Source organism: Octopus bimaculoides, chromosome 10, assembly GCF_001194135.2.
Source record: "Octopus bimaculoides isolate UCB-OBI-ISO-001 chromosome 10, ASM119413v2, whole genome shotgun sequence".
Lineage (NCBI taxonomy): Eukaryota > Metazoa > Mollusca > Cephalopoda > Octopoda > Octopodidae > Octopus > Octopus bimaculoides.
The window spans coordinates 46,298,703-46,302,138 of NC_068990.1; the positions used below are offsets into that span (position 1 = coordinate 46,298,703).

The window sequence follows — 3,436 nt, forward strand, 5'->3', positions numbered from 1 at the left end:
TATATATATATGTGCATATTAGAAGAAAAAGCCTTGTGAGTAGATTTGGTAGACGGAAACTGAAAGAAGCCCGGCGTTTATATATATATATATATATATATATGTGTGTGTGTGTGTGTGTGTGTTTGTATGTGTGTATGTATTTGTGTACTTTGTTTGTCCCCTCACCATCACTGACAACCGATGTTGGTGTGCTTACGGACCCGTAACTTAGCAGTTCGGCGAAAGAGAACGATGGAATAAATACTATGCGTTCGAAGAATAAGTCCTGGGGTCAATCTGTTCCACTAAAGACAGAGCTCCAGCATGGCTACAGCCAAATGACTGAAACAAATAAAAGAATAAATGAATACATGAAAGAACCTGATTATTTAGTAAATGGCCAGCATGTACATCTTGAAGAAATATTAGTAGAATTTGAAGAATTCTTTCGAATACTCAGATATTGCTGAGAACATTTACATAAAAAAAAAGCTTACATACTGGTGAAGGAAATATAAGTGCGTGTATAAACGTATTTATCCACACAAATCAACTTTAAAACATTTGTCAAACGTATGCTTGTATAACAAGCTAGAACAAGCTGGATATTGTTCTCTAGGATTTGGGGAGAGTTTGCGCCATTCTATGAGTTGGTTACACAACTGAAGATTGTGTTATATAAATCTGAGTGTATAATATGAAATATTTGCGTCCAGTTACTTGTAACTTAGAAGGATTTTGCTTATTCTTTTACTGGTGTCAATAAAACAAATAACTGCTATATTCTGGAGTAGAATCGACCGAATGTATTTCACACCACACAGCTTGATAATATGTGAACTTTTGCTAATGCGGGGGATTAATATTAGACATTTCTGTGTTTGTAAACCGTGATCACATCATAGTTTTAGTCCTCGTTAAAATACGTATCCATTTACTTACATCACTAACACCGTTAAGTAAGACATGACTTTTGCAGCTTTCTATTTAAAATATAACGGCGATCAAAGTGAAAAAAACGTCTGTCTTACTCTTTCTGTGAAGAATGACTTACGTTTGAAGCGTTAGATTTCTGTTTTTCCTCACTGTATAAAAAACATTTATTCCATTGTTCGAACTATTTGCATTACTTATTGCCGTAGCAAACAAGAATATTACTAGTTTATTCGGATTTTGCTAAAACGCAGTATGTTTGTACGTAGCCAGCAAGGAAACCAATGATGATGATGACTAATATACTCAATAAAGCCTACACTACTCTATGACTATAAATTTGAATGAGAAAATTTTAAAAATTATGCGCAAATGTTCTTGATGATGAATAGAACGTCTCTGATAGAGAGGAAGGACATTATGGCTATTATTAATAACGAAGTTTGTAATAGCAACAACAACAAGAACAAATACAGCAACAATAATGATAGTTTAAGATTTTGGCATAGGACCAGCTGTTTTTGAAGGGAGTGGGAGAGTCACCTACTTCGACCCCAGTACTTGACAAGTAGCTGTTTCATCGACCCCGAAAGACTGAAAGTCGACCATGGCGGAATTTGAACTCATAACGCAAAGACAGGCACAATGCTGCTAAGCGCTTTGCCCGGCGTGCTAACGATTCTGCCAGATCACCGCCTTAATAATAATAATAATCTTTTCTACTAAAGGCACAAGGCCTGAAATTTGGAGGAGGGGACTATTCAATTACATTGACTCCATTGTTTCACTGGTACATAATTTATCGATCACGAAAGGATTAAAAGCAAAGTCGACCTCGGCGGAATTTGAACTCAAATCGTAAAGACGGACGAAATGCCGCCAAGCATTTTACCTGGCGAGCTAACGATTCTGCCAGCTAGCCGCCTTAATAATAATAATGGTAATAATAGTAATAATAATAATATAATAATGACAACAACAACAACAACAACAATAATAATAACAATAATAATAATAAATTGGCAAGAGACTTGTTGAGTATAAATAATATATTCGGTTGCCAAGCTTATTTTATTGATACTGAGATTGTTAAATTCATGTAATGGTTAGCTGAAGGCCAATGTTTCATTTCCGACGACCATTATTACTTGAACATATGAATTTCACGTTTCTCAGTCGTTAGATCTCTAGTCTTGTAATGTGAAACGTCATTAATTTTTTCCCACTTATCACAGTAACTAAACTTACTGATGGTGCTCAACAATTCTACGTTTGATTTACAATTCTGTGAAACACTTGCAAGTCCTACACAAAACACCGACAGTGTCAAGCATTACAATTATGATGATGATGATGGTGATGATGACGACGACGACGAAAAAGAAAAGAACTTATCAAACTTAATAAACCTGGTTATTATATATGTCGTTCTATCCAGGGAAAGATTTATATTTCACCCTTAGTCATATATATTTTAATATGTCTCAAATCCAGATCGTATATCTTAATATCACTATATCCATGTATCGACCAGACTATCGGATGTTGTTACACACCGCTGGTCATAATGCGCTTCCTTGCATTGTGTTTAAGCTTTCGAACGATTTAAACTGCTGACTTGATGGGTAGGCCAACATTTCCCCTCACAGTGTCACCCACTGTGGTAGACTAGAGTAACGTGAAATGATGTGTTTTGCTCAAAAACACGACGCACCGCCGGTCTGGGGAATCGTGAGTGTAACACCCTGACAACTAGGCCATTTTGAAGACAACATATATTTTATTCGTATTTTAGGACCATTTTCTTTCTATTTTCTTTTCTATACTTTTTGTCCCTGACGACCACTCGTCTCAATCCACGTTTTTCTTTTTTTAATGCGTCACCTCTGACTTTTATGCTTCTATATTTGTTTCTCCGTGCTCTATGTCTTAACCTGATATACCTGACAGCCATATATCAACATAAAATACCTCAACATGTAAATTTTTTTAATGTTAATTTTTATTTTATCGAAGTACTGTCACTTTAACGGGTTTCAGGTTGCTGTTATAAATCTAGCAGTTATATGACAATATGTTGCAGTAAAAAACAAAAAAACAAATTGAGCATACCATTAGTAGCAGACATGCTGGTACATGAAAATTCCAACTAAATGTGTCGAATGCTTCATAAATGCTTGGCAATTCGTTTTACTGTTTTACCATTATTGGAATAAACAATATTGGTTTTTAGATCAGTGTAAATAAGAACCCAGGTACAGATATATATGTATGTATGTATGTATGTATGTATGTATGTATGTATGTATGTATGTATGTATGTGTGTATGTGTATATGTATCTTACTATTTATGAAGAATGATGTAAACAAATGTATAATAAAGTATAAATAAAGTGATGTAAACAAATGTATAATAATGTATAAGAAGTGGAAAATCTTCGTTCTCCTAACCTTCATTAATACACACACACACACACACACACACACACACACACACACACACACACACACACACACACA

General features: G+C 34.8%; 1 protein-coding gene across 2 annotated transcripts in view; it reads left to right on the top strand.

Annotated features, from left to right (window-relative positions):
- The window catches only part of LOC106874172 (cell surface glycoprotein 1), a 144,390-nt gene that overhangs the window by 76,271 nt on the left and 64,683 nt on the right, over positions 1-3,436 (top strand). The window lies entirely within an intron of this gene.